The sequence below is a fragment of the Neovison vison genome, chromosome 6 (genome assembly GCF_020171115.1).
Source record: "Neovison vison isolate M4711 chromosome 6, ASM_NN_V1, whole genome shotgun sequence".
NCBI lineage: Eukaryota > Metazoa > Chordata > Mammalia > Carnivora > Mustelidae > Neogale > Neogale vison.
This window is the reverse complement of record NC_058096.1, coordinates 86003320-86019986: the sequence shown is the minus strand read 5'-3', so window position 1 is coordinate 86019986 and position 16667 is coordinate 86003320. Positions and strand designations below refer to the sequence as shown.

At 39.2% G+C, this 16667-nt stretch overlaps 1 protein-coding gene and 1 pseudogene across 1 annotated transcript in view; one reads left to right on the top strand and one right to left on the bottom strand.

The window, feature by feature from the left end:
- PPM1L (protein phosphatase, Mg2+/Mn2+ dependent 1L) overlaps positions 1–16667 on the bottom strand; it is a 295410-nt gene that overhangs the window by 245376 nt on the left and 33367 nt on the right. The gene's annotated exons all lie outside the window — the stretch shown is intronic.
- LOC122908659 lies at positions 14467–14720 on the top strand (annotated as a pseudogene).

Genomic DNA, 16667 nt, shown 5'->3' with positions numbered 1-16667 from the left:
ACATTAGCTGCTGGCATTGCTCCCCTGCCCTTGCTGCCAGCTCTCTCACCCTTCTGTGGGCTACTGCCTACCACTTCTTTACCCAAGTCATCCAAGCAAACGTATGATGCCAGTCCTAGATCATGTGAGGCAGAAGGGAAGGCAGCTGGCAGCAGAAGCAGTCAGCAGAAGGCCAGGTGTCCAGAGAGCAGAAAATGCCTCCAATGGCGAACTTTCTGTCCTCTCCAGAAAGAAGGAACTGCTCTACAAATATAGGGTGGGCAGGGGCAGGATTTCAAAATTCAACCCCTGATTCATAAGGCTATAACTGAAGAGAGATCCAGCTAAGTGTGCCAGGCTGAGTAGGTGATTAATCAGTCCCTTTCTCTGCTCTGTGACAGAACACACTGTCTCAAGACAAGAAGTTCTATCCCAGGTGTCCTCAGGTCCCTGAAGGTGGCATCCAGGCTGGGCAGAGCTTTGGGTCTGGCCCTTCTGGGCTGGTTGCCTCTCTCTCCAGGACAATGCTACTGCTCCTGGCCTGGAAATGAGCCAGTGGGGGTCAGGGCTGGGGCCAGAAAATGAGGCCACAGCTCCTGGCCAGGGCTCCCCAAGCAGCTCCTACATCCCTCCAGAAGCCCAGCATCTCCCCACCCTCCTACCAGGAGGAGGAGAATCCCTGGGAAGAGAGGTCAGAACAACCAGATCCCTCTCTCCTAGCCTCTGTTAGCCCAAAGAGGAAAACAAGTGGAGTCAACAGAACATTTTCAGAAAAGCTTAAATACTACAGCAATAGGTACTACTGCTAGAGTCAATCTAGATTTATTTCCCAGTAAGATAAATGGGAACTTTGAAAAAAGATACTTGCTTCAGATACAAAAGATTAATTGGAAGAGATTTTCTAATCATACAGATAAAAGAAATCTCAAGAAGTTATCTGATCAGATAGTAGTCAATCTTCATAAAATCCTCCTAAAAAGAGACCACACACCAGTTAATACCACTAAGAGTCTTTATAAACAAGAAATGATTCTTTAGACATAAATCCCGAAAACTCCCTCAATTGTAAACCAAATGCCTGCTACCTCATTCTCGGTGGAGACAAAAATTACCATCCACCAAAAAAAAAAAAAAAAAAAGTGTGTCCATACAGAAATTCTTTTGCCTCAGTCTATTCTTCTTCAACATAAAGACAATTCCAAGTCATAAACGTTTCCTCAATTCTTTCACTATTTTCTTTTCTTATTTTTTGCTGAACCCTCTCCAAACTAATCATGAGCTCAGGACTGATCATTTAATTACTAGACAATGCAGCTGGTGATAGCTTTCACCAAGTTAAAATGGCTTTTATCCCAAGTGTGTTTTCCACACGACACCAATTAATGTTTTGGCTTTGTCTATTTTCCAACTAGCAGTTCCAATATAAAACAAAAAAGATTGCAGAAAAGAGAAGCAGTTGGTATTGGAAACTCAACAAATGCCTGAGCTACTTTACAGAGTGGCTGAAAAATAATTCACTTGAATTTTAAATCAAAATGCAGCAACATGGGAAATGGCACATGGCTACACAACATAAAATACCAAAATTATAAAAAAAACTCTTAATGTACTGTACATGACATTGCCGATTAGCTGTCACCATTATAGCTTGCAAAATTATCTGACTGTTTTAAGAGAAACTGGTTTCTTGAAAATAGGTTCCTACTTATTTCAATGCTCATGTGCTGCCAAAGTTAAGTAAAAATGTTCATTCCAGGTGGACTCTCTTAAGATCATCATGAAATGTTCTAATCCCAAACTAAAATCATGGCAAATTTCTTCAGATTGCCCTAGTCAAACATCCTAGACCAGTAGCTTTCAACTTTGGCTGCCCCTTGGAACCACCTAAGGAACTGTTAAAAACTACTAATTCCTGGACCCCACTCTCAGAATCTGATGTAACTAGTCTGGGGTGAAGCCTGGATAGTGGGATGGTTTAGGGCTGTCCAGATGATTCTACTGGACAGCTAAGGAGAGACGCCACTGCCTTATACAAAGTTAAACCTATCGATTAGTAAAATTGATAGCAACTAGTTATTAGCAAAACATGAGCCAAGAATTGTGACTGACTGAGTAAAAGGAAAAATATAGGACAGACTCTGCCTCCACGGCCCTCAACCTAGGGGAGAGAAAGACACGTAACTCAACAGTTGCCACAGTGTGCTGTGCTATGACCTCGGCACAGAGAACAGTAAAGGGAGCCTGGGGGAAGGGCATCTAACACAAATAGGCAGAGAGGGAGTGGTAACTTCTCAAATACAAGTGACCAAGTCTTGAAGGCTGAGTAAGAGTCCTTCAGGCAGAGATAGTAGGGAAGGCATCACAAGAAGAGAGCCTAGAATGTACAAAGGCCCAGAAGCTGAGATGGACGATCCTCGATGGTCTGCAAGTTGGTTTTTTTATCAGGTAAAGTTGAGAAGGACGTGAATACAAGAGGGCAATGAGGCTGGAGAGGTTTCCAGGGTGCCTCAAAGGCCCAATGGGTAATGTAAATGGACCAAGTACTCAGAGTGTAAGGCAACAGTTGGTTTGGCAGCCCGCCCAACCCAAGGGGTAGGGGGGCCGTTTCTTCTTAGCTCCAGCCAGTGTTAGCATAAAGGCTCAATATTGACACAGTTTCCAGATTTTCAAGGGATGCTGAGAATCTGGTCCTTATGTAAACTTTACAGGTTTTTAAATGCTAAGCAGAACAAATAAACAAGTCTACGAGCCAGACACTATCTATGGGCTTCAGGTATGGGCTATACTTTTTCATTACATTATGAAAAATTACTAGGGATTTGGTTCCTTTTTAAAAAAAGATTTTTATTTACAAGCAATCTCTACACCCAATGTGGGACTCGAACTTACAACTGATCCACCGACTGAGCCAGCCAGGCATGCCTTAACTGAAAGATTTTAAAGGGAAGAAGGGGGTAGTGTCCAATTTAGATGTCATGTTTTCAAATATGAAACTGAACTTCAGTGTTGCAGACAGCAATCTGACAAGTCTGACAGCACAAAGCTTTACACCCACAGTAATGTGAGTCGAGGTACCACAGTTCTGAAATTAGGCCCCTACTTTTTCATTTCTCAGACTTAATACAGGACCTTCTGACTTTTAACTGTAGGGAGAAAAAACAACTTGGCAAATATTAAGATGTAGGTAAAGACTACACTTATTAGGCTTCAAGGTGATAGCAATTACAGTCTGATTTGAATTACAGATGCCGCTAGAATACAGAGATAGTAATAAAAAAAAAAATCACAGATGATCTGCCAAACTGGGCTAGGGCTCTAGGCCCTGGGCACTGATCCTCTGTAGGCTGGGAACACAGCCAGCTACCTAGTCGGGACAGCTTGACTGGACAAGGTGGAAAAGCCAGATGCCAGGAGAAGGTCACCCAGTCCCCAGAGAGGACTTTGCTTCTTCCATTTGGTCCCCTCTCCAATCTCCTCCCCAAAGTCAATTTCCCAAATGTAAGGGAGGAAGCAGATTCCTTACATGTCATGATCAGTTGTCAAATAACGTAAGGGCCAAGCGCAAATGTGAATTCTCTGCCCCCTCTCTAGCAGTTGGTATCTACTTAAAGTCACAAGACAAAGCCCCATGCATGGCAAACAGCACTTACAGAAGATCCTCCAAGATAACTGTAACACATGGCTTAAATGTGGCAGAGGTGTATTTCACAAATATAGTTGTCCATAAACAAAATACAGAAACAGGAACATTTGTACGCTCTCACAGACTTGATTAGGAGAAAAAAAAAATTCTGAATCAAAAACTGGGCAGTGGTAAGGAACACATCATATACATAAAGCTACAATTGATTCTCAAATCAAATAAATGGACAGAAGGACTGTCCAAAGAAAGACCGACCGGTTTTTTTTTTTGTTTTTTTTTTTTTGAGAGCTACCTGGTTGATTTATTTCTTCAAGTTTTAACAAAAAGAGAAAACGTATCATTACTGTGTCTGGTAAAACGCCTGGAGTCTCTGCATGCCATTTCTAATTTTAGATATGGAAATGGGATTCTCTCAGGCATTCTGACTTTCAAAGAGTGGTGGTTGAACTGTGAGATATTAGAATCTCTGAAAGCTCGAAATTAGACAATAACATTTATAATTCAGTGAAAACAATTGTCCTCTCTTTCATAAGAAAGAGGTTATTTAAATTACATTTAACAATCCCTATGCTGAGTCTCTCAAATATTTTTAAAGATTAAATATTACATAGACTCAAAAAAGACCTCTAAAGGCAGAGAAGGGAAAATACCTTTGACTATGAAGGCTCTGAGCTTAATTTGAAAAATTCTTCTCCATCCATCAACTGTCATGCATAATTAAATAGCTAAATAAAGAAATAACAGCAGTAAAATCATTAGAAGAGGGTTTTTTTCCAGTGAGAAAACAGTCACCTTAGGGAACCCATAAAGTATGTATTACAAAGGATTATATATTAGAATGTATCTTATCTGAACCTGTCTGCCATACTATTTTCTCTTTTTTTGATATGGAAATTAATATTTGTGCAAAATTACCAGTGGTTTCTTTCAAGTATGAGACAAGTTTTTAATTTCCAAAATTTGATTGAAAGAAAATATAACTTTGATTAAACAAATCATCCATGCTTGAATGGGTTGGTCCCACCAAGGAATGAGGCCTACATTAACAACACCACACAAGAAAGAGGGAAAATAAGCACATGCCTGCCTATGCAGGGCAGGGGAGGCACAAACAAACAAACAAAAAACACCAATTCTTTTTTTTTTAAACCCAATTATTTGTATTACTCCTGATTTAGCTTCTGAGTAGCACCCTAAGTTCCTCCGAGGCATAATTTACACTGAGTGTTGAGTTATCCCGAGGACTTGCTTTAAAGCTGCAGCCAGACCAGCTGGCCAGCCTGGTTTCTTACATTCACCTGTGTAGGCTTTCTGAAAAATCTAGGAATCGTGCAGTTAATTCATGGAGGGAATTTTGCAATTCTCTTTCTTAACAGAGTCCATGTTCTACCTCCAAAGAGACTATACAACCATACCAGTGTTACGAGAAGTGAGATTTTTTTCATTTAAATTTGTTTAATTGTACTTTTTTTAACCAAAACTCTGTATTTGCTACTTTTAAGAAGTACATTGCTCCAGCAGGACTACTGCTTTTTTGGGGATAAAAGTGAAATTGAAACTCAGGTCTCTGACTTTCCAAAACCATACCATAACACATTCTCTTCTAGTATGACTTTAGTAGGCACACTTACAATTTGTGCACCTTTTTGTATCTGTATTTTTGTATCTATATTTGTATCTGTTTTCTTAGCTGCATCTGCCACCCACTTGCTCCTCTACAGGAATGCTGTCAGTGCTGAATGAGAACAGGGCTCAGTACACATTAGTGTCCTTCCTATCTTTCAAGACCCAATTGCCTACCTTTTTAAAATGAAGGAGCTCTAGGGCTCCTCAGTGACTCAGTGGGTTAAGCCTCTGCCTTCAGCTCAGGTCATGATCTCAGGGTCCTGGGATCAAACCCCACATCTGGGAGCCTTTGTTCCCCCCCCCCCCGCCTGCCTCTCTGCCTACTTGTGATCTCTCTCTCTCTGTCAAATAAATAATAAAATCTTTTTTAAAAAATTAAAGTTAAAAAATTTTGAAAAAATTTAAAAAATAAGTAAAATGGGGGCGCCTGAGTGGCTCAGTGGGTTAGAAGATGACTTCTATGAAATTACAAAAAACACCTCTGATATCTCTGAAGCTGAGCAGGCTGTGGGGAAGCAGTGAAGGGGGAGGAGACTGGAGCTTGCATTCCCAGTGACCAAGACCATGGAAGGATAGAAATAGCTCCAGCCCAGATTAGACAGTGGCTGGAAGTAGGAGAAATTGGAAGGAGAGCTGGAAATGGCTGTACAAACTCAAACTCTGGTGACACGGAGCTAACCAGGATTAAGCAATGTGACTCATATAACATCCTACTTTGTAGATAATACAAGCCCCCAAATTCCCATATACTATGGAGAGTTAAATTTATCTTAGGCTCAGACTCTGTGAGAGAGGAAAAATACTAAAACAGAAATGTGCTGGAGGAAGTGGACACAGTTTGGGGAAAAAAAAAGAAGAAAGAAAGAAAAGAAAAACTGCCTGAGTCCCTTGAGTACAGTAAAGAGAGGACCAGTTTTCGTGGCACAAACAGCCAGGCACTGCCCTGCTGGAGGGCTGTGCTATGCCAAGCTGCACCACCACAACACAAGAACCCCTTGGCACAGGGGAACAAACATAGTTGGAATTATTTGCTGATGTACATAAAACTCAGAAAATACAGATGATTTTGCTTTAAACAGTCCTCATTGTGGGAACGGCTGTGGAGGGGCAATCTTACATCAAACCACGTTATCCATCCCAGGGTTCTAGACATAAAATATTACTACTTCTCCAGCTCCACGGGATATAAAATCCACTTACTTAACAAATTTTCCTTCGTTCCAAGTGCAAAATGTCCTTCAAAGCAAAGGTTTTATTTTCATATTTCAGAAAAGACTGATTCTAAAAATGGATAAACCTCCAAGATAAAAATCATAAATGTTAGGGATGGTGTTGGTAGGTACAGTAAATAATGTGGTAAATATTTTTCTTTTTCCCTTATTACTAAAAGGACAAAAAAAAAAAAAACCCCTACCATATGACTATTAGTAAACATTTAATAAATCTGAATTTCCACACTGAAAAGACTTATTTATAGGTCTTTGTTTTCTCAAATAAAGTATGAAGCAAAGTAGAACACTCTCAGAACAGGTGGTACTAAACAGAAAATGAAAAACATTATGCAATCTCATTAAAAAAAAAAGGGGGGGGGGGCCAGAAGTCATGAACTAGTTCATTAAAAAAATCACTTATCAAATTTGTTTTAAAAACTGTTTAAACTATTTATCATCTTTCTCTACCTGAAATAAAAAGACAGATAATACATGAAAGTCATAGAATTCATAAGGATACCAGATTTTCCTGTTCTTAGAATGCTTTCTTAATCGAAAGAAGGCCAGGTACAGAATCAGAGGTAAAGCATATATAAATAGAGCAGAAATAGAACAGCATCTTAGATGAAAGTTTTAAAGATTCATGGCAAGGGACACCTGGGTGGCTCAGTCAGTTAAGTGTCTGCCTTCAGGTCAGGTCATGACCCCAAGGTCCTGGCATTGAGCCCCAGATCCTCATTGTCTTTGGGTTCCCTGCTCAGGAGGGAATCGGCTTCTCCTTCTGCTCCATGCTTTCTCTCGCTCACTCTCTCTCTCTCTCTCAAATAAATAAAATCTTAAGAAAAAAAGATACTTGGCAAATCATTTGGCTGACAAGTATAATTATCATCAGATTGCTAAAATTAAAATGACCACAACTCCAGTTGTTTAAATATTGCATGCTACTTAATACTTAATTTTCCTTTTAATTTTAATTTTCTTTTAGCTTTAATTTTTTAAATTTAATTTAATTTTCAATATTTAATTTTTAAAAAGCAATTCAGATTTTTCCCCATAGTAGCAACTGGGTTTTGATCACAAACTATTTCTTAACACCAATTTAGGTTACTGAGAAAATCTACCTCAGTGTATCATGTATTTCAGTTTCTCCATAGAAAGGAAAAAGTACTGGGATTTTGACAATCAGCTGAAGGTCACAAAAAACTGATATAAGTAGAATATAGAACTCTCTCTGTTTTCCCAATCCACCATACAACAGTGACCTACAGACAGGAATGTTAATGATACAATTAAAAGTTCTCTAAAATTAAAACTGTATAAAGGAAAAAAGCCTCAGAAGAAATCGTACTTTAATATAAAACAGCGAAGGCTAAAATTGGTCCCCTTTAAGTTGAAATATATTAATAACAAATATTTAGAGGCAATAATAATAAGAGTTAAATATTTTACTATTTTTTTTAAATTCAATCCACAGTGTTTTTTCTTGAAAACCTCAATAATGTAGCATGAATAAAAAACAATATTTATTTATTCATGCTTCTAACAAATATTTATTAAGTACCAAAACAGGCCAAGTATTGTCCTAAGCCTGAGCAATATGGCAATTAGCAATGAGTCCCTGTCCTTAAGAGGCTTCTATTCTATTCTAGTGGGGAGATATAGATGGTACAGAAACAAAAATATACCAATAGATGCTGAGTGGCATGGGGAAAAAATAAGCAGGGTAAGGAAGTTAGGAAGTACCAGGATAGGGAGCAAGCCCTATTTCACAAATAAAGATCAGAGACGGTTTTCCTTTTTTTGTTGTTTAAACATTATTTATTCATTTATCTTTTTTAGAGAGAGAGAGACTGTCTATGAATGTGCGAGGGGAGGACCAGAGGGAGAGGCACAAGACAATCTTACGCAGACTGCACGCCCAGCACAGAGCCCTACACAGGGCTGGATCCCATGACCCTGAGTTCGAGACCTGAGCTGATATCAATAGTCAGACGCTTAGCCGACTGAGCCACCTAGGTGCCCCCAGAGAAGGTTTTTCTGATAAGTGACATAGGAATAGAGACCTGAAGGAAGTGAAGGAGCAAGCCATGTGGATATCTGAGAAGCATGTGCCAGGCAAAGGGAAGAGTAAATGCAAAGGCCCTGGGGCATGAACACACTTGGGGTGTTGAGGCTTAGAAAAGATAGGCAGAGTGAACATAGGGAGAGGACGCCCTTTTGTTCATTCCGAATTATCCAAAGTATGCGGAATTGACTGGCTTTATTAGGTGAAGGATAAGAGAAGTAGGAAGGGAGTGAAAGGACAGGAAGCACACTTCACTGAGCTCCTACCAAGTACCTGTAAAAGACATTATCCCATGTAATCCACATTCCTATCCTGTGAAACTGGTGCTGTTAACACCTGTTTTACAAATGAGGCACAGAGAAGCTAGGAAACAGAGCTAGGAATGGGCATAATCAAATTTAAATGCAGATCCTTCCAACCCCAATGTTGGAGCCCTTAATTCTTATGCTCCTCTGCTTCCCCAGGGTAGCCAAGGGTACCAGCTGCAAAAGGGAGAGCATTCAAATTAAATGAGTCCCACAGAGGGAAAAATACAGTTACAAAACTGATACCCATGTATTCCTTCCATGTATACCTTCTACTCAGAGTTTCTTATTTCTTCAGATCACTCAAAAGAAGACAATGTGTTAATTGATGTAAAAGATACTTTCAAAAATTGAGGATGAAAGGTAGATTCGGAAGCAGAGTAGCAGAGATGCAGCCCAAAAATACCTTCACAGAGTCTCGACAGCTCATTCTATCCCATCCTCCATCCCACCCCTAACTCCAGCCCCTGGTCAGAAGCAACCTCTTAACCTATCTTTTGGATGTATACATATCCGAAAGGAAAAGATGACGAGAGCAAGAGATGATGCTTGCAGGTTTTCTTTTGCTTTACTTTATTCTTTCATAACAGCATCTAAGCAAACGGCATGAACCTTTATCGACAACATACATAAGATGTTCAAAGAAAGCCATAGAGATTTATTCCTTTAAGTATTCCCAGGCCAGGGTTTCCTAAACTCTCAGCTTTGAAATGGAAGAGGTAGAGAGGAGGAAATCTGTGATAGCTGGTTGGTTCCCTGATTGAAAAGAAAGTATTCCCTTTCATGGCTTTAAGTTCAGATTTAGGGGAAAGTAGTAAAAGGATTTCCCTGAGATCTACCCCTTTAGGTCTTTAGGGAGACAACTAGTTGAAATCACTAGCACAAAACCACTCTGAGATCAAAGAGCTGTAAACAAAAACTGCTGGGGGAGCCCCGTGAAGATTTACAAAGAGGTAAGTGGGGGAATGTTTGTAGTTTTCTTAAAAGTAGATAGAAATGTAATTAAGCAGTGACAAGATAGTTTAAATTCACCTGGGGAAATGTACTTAACTTGTAAATATAATTCGGATTACTTTAAAACTGTTCAACATTGTGTCAAAATAAATTCCCTATACAAAGTTATTCATTCCTGCTTTATCTTCTAAACCAAATCCTGAAACACCAGAAACAAGCACAAATAATATCTCTGAGAGAAAAGGAGGCTGGTGATGATGCATGACACTGATGAGTTAAACATGACAGTCAAAACTGGGGTCTGAAGTTTGTCTTGCTAACTTTAGAGCAGTGGTTCCCACCTAGCGGTGATGTTTGCCTCCTGAAGGATATTGGTAATGTTGAAAACAGTTTGGTTTGTCACAGTCTGGGGTGGGGGTGGGGGTTGAGCAGGAACCAAGGATGTTGCTAAACATCCTACAATGAACAGGCCAGCCTCCACGACACTGAAGAATTCTCTGGCCCAAAAGGCCAACCATATTTAGGTTGAGAAACCCTGATCTAAAGTTAATTAGATAGATAGACAGACAGACAGACAAAGCTGGAAAAATCTTGGGGAAAACAATACTTACTGATGGACCCACATTTTGAAGATGAAAAGGTACAGCAATACATTACAGAGCCTGTTGTCTGAGTGGGATTCCCCCACCCTCCAGTCCATAAGTAACATTTCTCCCTAGAAGTATTATTCCCTGCATGGTAGGGTGAGGTTCACCAGCTAATGTACAAGAAGCAGCTTTTTGTTCAGTTAGATATGGACCCAGTCAAGACAACCAAAACTAATCTACCAGGTTCAGCCACTGCCTCAAACCAGATCATGTTACCATCACCCCCAGGGTCAAAGTGGAGGTAACTCTTGTTCTCAGAGGGTGTTGTTTGGATTAATCAGCCCATTAAGAACTGCATGTTTTATAATGAGCACAAAAGAGGCCAAGTGTTTTTAGATGTTACAAACGATGTCTGTTGCTTGGAGCACTTGAAAGAATATTAAAAAGATGCAAATCAGACTACAAGGTGAGCAACTTCTCTTCCCCAATCGCAGACCAAATGCCTTTCCGTGAATATTCTGACTTAAAATTTCATATTATTTGCATGTGGCTGGAAGCTAGAGTTTTATCAGGAGGACAGCTATTTGCATGAGGACACCTGTCACAGCAGGGTTCTCAAAATACTTTAAAGAAATCAGAATGTATTTTTCCCACTCACCAACTATCAGATTTAATATCTGATCTTTACTCTAAACAGTCTTACAAATAATTTGACATCCCAGACCACAGAATCTGAACATACATAAAACATTAGAACAATTTTCCCATAAGCCAAAAGTTGAACCTTTCAAATAACAATAACAAAATCAAAATTCAAGTTCTATAAAAATCAACCTATAGAAGAATTAAATTTCATGGAAAATAGCATGCACACCACTTTAATAAGCTGAAATTAGATAATGTGCACAACCACCGTACACATGGAAAAAAGCAGCTCTTACTGTATTTCCTATCACAAAACAAGTTTGAAGGTTGAGGATGAGGGGGGCAGTTGGGAGAAGACTAATGGCTTTTCATTCAGCAAGGTTACCATAGGTCACATCCCACTCCACAGACAGCAATTTGAGACAGAAACGTGTAAATGCAGCCCTTGAGTTATTACAGTCCTTCTCCCCACCGGAGGACTCTGTCTCAAACTATGGCCCCTTCAGGTCCCATCTAGCTCCAAGATGCCATTTTTCTAATATTTGAAAAAGGTTAACAGATTCTAATGACTTGCAGATTTCAAATCTTTTCTCTATCAAAAATACCTAAATCTTACTCCATGCCCAAGGAGGCAGAGCATAATTCCCTAGTCCTTAAGTGTGGACTGCACATAGTAACTTCTTTCCGAAGAGCACAGTATGAGAAGGGGGGGAAGGAAGGGAAGCATAACTAACTCTATGGTGATAAACATTATCTCAGTCAGATAACTGAGGTCAACATCAACAGTCCGAAAGTCATGTTGATTATGTACCCTTGATACAATGTGGTAAGAATGGCACTTTAGCTCTATGGTCTTCTTCCCTAAAAACCTCTAACCCCAATTTAATCATGAGAAAAGCATCTGACAAACCCAAACTGAGAGCCATTCCATGGTGAGCTTTCCTGGTTGGTAATCATATACATCAATGTGCCTCAGGGTGTTGCTTCCCATCTGGGACCCTCCCACACCTGGCCCTATGCATCACTTCATTGATTAGTCCTGCTCTGTATTCTTTATAGTAAAAGTGTAATCATAAGTATAGCACTTTCCTAAGTTCTAGGTCATTCCTATTGAACCTATTGAACCTGAGGAGTAGTTAGTGGAAACCTCTGAATTTATATAGCTCCTTGGTCAGAAAGACAGGTGGTCTAGCAACCCAGATGCCTCCCGCTGATGTATCAAATGAGAAGAGTCTTGTGGAGAACTGTGACCTCAGCCTGTGAGTGTGCACTAACTCTGGGTCATTAGCATCAGAATTGCTTTGCAAGTAAAAATTTCATTTCCTAACAATGTATCAATATTGGCTCCTCAATTTTGACTAAGGTACCATACTACTGTAAGACGTTAGTAAGGGCAGAGCTGGATGTAGAGTATGTGGGAACTCTCTGTACTAACTTTACAAGTTTTCTGCAAGCCTAAAACTACTCTAAAAATTTTATTTTAAAAAATCTGCCTTTATCTTTATTCTAAGCTACCATCAAATATGAGTGATGTTCAGAACAAATTCGTTACTTATGTGGTCATAACTTTTCATATTATGCCACAATATCCCAAGAAGAGTTATCATAAACTAAATGTCACTAAGAAAAATAATTAAAAGTTAATTATATGAGCATATTACTTTAATCACCTCTCATTACCTAACATAAAAATTAGTTATGTGTATTAGGCCTCACTTTAATTTTTAATCCACTTATTTCACTATATTAAGATAAGGCTCTCATTCTCATTCTCCCTGAAGGATAATATTATATGTATTATCTGGGTGCATGTTGAGATTAAACTATTACCACAATAGTTCAGTAATTAACACACATCCATAGATTTTAGGCTTAGAGAAACTCCAAACCCCTCTCACACCAAACTCTAGATGCTGGCCTATGAGGGCCCTCCAGATTTGGCCCTTGTCTAAATTGTTAGTTCCATCCTTCTATTCCTGGAGCAGAACAAGTTCACTACCACCTTTCTGCTACCTGGTGCCTCTGCCTGGAATGTTCTACTTCCAGATCTTAACACTGCTGGCTCCTTCTTATTCAGGTCTCCGTAAAATGTCACTTTATCCAAAAGGCCTTTCCTGTCCATCCAATCTAAAGAAGCACTTCTAACCCTGGATTTTTTTTTTTAAATTTTATTTATTTATTTGACAGAGAGAGAGATCACAAGTAGGCAAAGAGGCAGGCAGAGAGAGAGGAAGAAGCAGGCTCCCTGCTGAGCAGAGAGCCCGATGCGTGGCTCGATGCCAGGACCCTGGGATCATGACCTGAGCCGAAGGCAGAGGCTTAACCCGCTGAGCCACCCAGGCGCCCCTAACCCTGGATTCTAACTCTCCTTGTTTATGTTCTTTTTTCTTTTTCTTTTTCTTTTTCTTTTTTTTTTTTTTTTTGCCACATTGCTAATCACTCATCTGATATTTTCTAGGTTTTTTTTTTTAATCTCTTTCTACCTATGCATTAGAATGCAAATTTCATAAAAACACAGACACTGCCTGCCTTAATCTAAGCCCCCTGGAACAGTGCCTGAAATAGAGCAGATGCTCAATAAATGGTTTTAGAATGAACGAATGAAATGAAACCAGACTTAAAGAAAACCATGCAGTAAAACTAAATTATAAGCTATTAAGGGAAAGGAATGAATTTATTACAAAATGCATTAAATGCTAATTACGCTCCAGGTTCGTCAGATACATTATGTCATTAAATCTTCACAAAACCCTGCAAAGTTGTGCTCGCTTCGGCAGCACATATACAAAACCCTGCAAAGTACATATTATCATCTCTATTTTCTATTTACAGATGAAGGCTGAAAGAAGTCTAATAATCAGTTCAATGGCAAAAGTAACATGACTTCTCATCTCATTGATTCAAAGCCTGTGTGCTCTTTCCACTCCTTCTTTAAGGCATAAAACCAATTCTTCATGTATGACCCTCTTTAAAAAATGGTCTCATGACAACTGGGAATCTAGTAGAATGCCGTCCACAGTGACTGTGTTATGACCTTAGCCTGATAAAACCATAAGAGACTCTTAATCTCACAAAACAAACTGAGGGTTGCTAGGGAGAGTTGTGGGGTATGGAGAGGGTGGTTGGGTTATGGGCATTGGGGAGGGTATGTGATACAGTGAGTGCTGTGAAATGTGTAAGCCTGACGATTCACAGACCTGTACCCCTGGGGCAAATAATACATTATATGTTAATAAAATTATAATAAATAAATAAGTAAAAAGGTTTTTCTAACACTAAAAAAAACAACAACAACAACAAAAACCTATTGAGTGAGACCAGAAGACAGAAAAGCACTTACAGAGCTGGGCACCGTGCATGAAAATACTGTGAGCTGTGAGGTGTTTACAAGCTGAAGACCTTCTGAATGTATTGGCCACCTTGCCAGCAGTGACAACCTCCCCACGAGAACATGACCCTCATGAAGGACCTCCTATACCTGACCCCGGGAGAGGAGAAGAGGAAGCACAAGAAGCAGCACCCAGTGCAGAGCCCCAATTCCTACTCCATGAACACCAAGTGCCCAGGATGCTGCAAAATCCCCACGTCTTCAGCCATGCACACATGGTAGATCTGTGTGTCGGCTGCTCCGCTGTCCTCTGCCAGCACACAGGAGGGAAAGCAAGACTTACAGAAGGATGCTCCTTCAGGTGGAAGCAGCACTAAAATACCCTGAATCAAGATGAGTGGAACAATATCCCAATAAACAGATTTTCGATTTTAAAAAATAAATAAATAAATAAAAATGTATTGGCCAAAACACTAAGGTTAAATTCGAACAAAATTGGGGAGGGTATGTGCTATGGTGAGCACAGTGAAGTGTGTAAACCTGGCGATTCAGACCTGTACCCCTGAGGCTAATAATACATTATATGTTTATAAAAAAATATAAAAATTATTAACAAAAAATTCAAACGAAAGTTGACGTAAAGAAGCCTTCTACTGCCTAGAATCCTCTATGAACACTGTACAACCTGCAAATAACTCCACCAGATCAGCTTAACACTGACTGACATAATCCTTAACAATTTCCTCCTCCAGTCAAACTTACACACTTTGACTAACATGAATGAGAAAATGCCAACCTGCAAGACTCGGCTATAGTTCGTCTTTCCATGGTAAATTCTGCTATCCCTTAGCAAATTCCCCAAGGCTTGACTTTGTCCTGCTATTCTATGTTGACAAAGATCCAACAGCTAGAAATGATCACCTAAACTCTCACAAATAGTGTCAAATATATAAACATCATGTCATTAATTAATATTAGACTCAATCAAAATAGGCTAACAAATCTATGTTATAACTAAGAAATATATCAAAGCCGTATCTCACAAAGCCACCAAGCCCAAATAGTTACACTGACAAATTCTACCAAGTTTTCAAAGGAATGGATAATTCTAATATAGTTAAATGTGTGGGAGTAAAAGATAGATTAAAAATTCTTTGTATATTGCCAGAAAAACACCAATTCAAGCACCCTTTAAAAAAAGATAAAAATGCCTAAAACCATCTCATTCACGATTCATACAGATATTCATGTAAATAGTAATGTAGAAATCCTAATGAAAATATCAATAAACAGAAACCATCAATACTTTAAAAGAATAATATATGCATGATTATGTGAGGCTTTTACTAGTAAGACAAAGATGGTTCAATATTAGGAGACTTACCAGATTTCATTAGCAGGTCAAAGGAGAAAAATGATAATATTTATAAATTTAGAAATATGCTTGATAAAATTCCACATAAATTCCTAATTTAAAAAATTCTTTTTTAAGATTTATCTGTTTTAGAGAGAAAGAGAGAGAAAGAGCATACAGAGGGGAGGGGCAGAGGGCAAGGGAGAAAGTCCCCACCAGACTCTGCACTGAGCAGAGCTCCACTCAGGGCTTAATCCCACAACCCCCGAGATTGCGACCTGAGTCAAAACCAAGAGGCAGTCTGACTCTCAGCTGACTGCACAACCCAGGCACCCCTTAAAAATTCTTAGTAAAACCAAAAAGTAGTTCTAGTTCCTTAACATGATTATATGGGGGGGGGCGGGGTAGTGTGTGCATCTGAAATCCAAGGCCTATATTATGACTAATGATAAAATTCTAGAAATAACTCTACTCAATTCAGGAAAAAAACATGCACATTATCACCAGCATTATTTTACGACTACCCAAAAAGTATGAGTCAATACAACTAGAAGAGAGAAAGAAATGAGAGACCCAAACAGCAAAGGAAGAAGCAAAATTATCAGTATTTACATTTAATACGATATATATGAAACTGGAAAAACTATTATGAACAAAAAACTCAGAAAACATTACACCGAAAAAGATCCCATTTATAAGAGCAATAACTAAACAAAAAATTCCTAAGAATAAGTTTAATAACAGACTTTAAAAATCTAAATGAACTTTAAGACTCCAGATAGCCATAATACAGTTGCAAATAAATTTTTTTTCAAGATTTTATTTATTTATTTGACAGAGAGAGATCACAGCAAGAGGCAGTGAGGCAGGCAGAGAGAGAGAGGAGGGAAGCAGGCTCCCTGCTGAGCAGAGAGCCCGATGCGGGACTCGATCCCAGGACCCTGAGATCATGACCTGAGCCGAAGGCAGC